Raw genomic sequence first — 1,049 nt, 5'->3', positions numbered from 1 at the left:
TTGTGTGTTTGTGTGATTTTTATTTTTTCTCTTGAGTCAATTTTTCTATTTTCCTTTTATTTTTTGATTTTTCTGTTTATTATTTTTGCTGTTTGTATTTCCCTGGACTTTTCTGGACTTGTTCGGGATTTTTCGGGATTTCTCTGGACATTTTTCGGAATTCCCTGGACTTTTTCGGAGTTATTCCGGACATTTCCTGGGCCTTTCTAAATTTTTCTGGATTTTTCCCGGTTTTTCTGGACTTTTCCGGGATCGTTCTGGACTTTATCGGGTGTCTCTCCCTACTCTCTGCCTTTCTATTCACACTGATTCACCTCCTCTGCCTTTTTCTGGACTTTTGTTGTTTGCAGGTTTCTTTGGTGCATGAGATGACGTCCCACTCGAAGACAACTCGACCCAGATTTTGAGTTTGCCTTTGACCCGGATATAGACAGAACCGAGAGGGAAATCCGCAGAAAACAGAGAGAGGACAGAATGGCAGAAGAGGCAGCACGGGGTGAAGCGCAACCAAGAGAGCGTGTCCGAGCTAATTTGCAGACTTTTGGGATGTACACGACACTGAAGCATACTCAGTTGCTCTCGTGCATCAATCGACCACCCTTGGATCACTTTGAGCTGCAGCCGCAGTTTATCCAGATGCTGAATCAGATGAGTTTCAGAGGGAGGTATAATGAGGATCCGAATTCTCATCTTACCCAGTTCAAGATGCTCTGTCGAACCATCAAGAAACCGCCAGGGGTAACAATGGAAGATGCGATGATCGAGGCGTTTCCATTCTCTTTGATGGACAAGGCGCGGGATTGGCTCTATACCTTGGAGCCAAATTCCATATCTACATGGGATGAGATGGAGGAGAAGTTCATGATGAAATATTACTCTCCCATGAAGACACAGTTGGCGCTGAACAAGATCAACAATGATGAGACTTTGTATGATGCTTGGGAGAGGTTCAAGGAGTATCAGAGAATGTGTCCGCACCACGGTATGGACAACAAGTATCTCCTCTCTACATTCATACATGGTCTTAGGGACGACACGAGAGGATGGGT

This window comes from Tarenaya hassleriana, unplaced genomic scaffold (genome assembly GCF_000463585.1).
Source record: "Tarenaya hassleriana unplaced genomic scaffold, ASM46358v1 Cleome291, whole genome shotgun sequence".
Taxonomy (NCBI): Eukaryota; Viridiplantae; Streptophyta; class Magnoliopsida; order Brassicales; family Cleomaceae; genus Tarenaya; species Tarenaya hassleriana.
The sequence above is the reverse complement of the archived record's forward strand: the minus strand, read 5'-3'. Positions refer to the sequence as shown.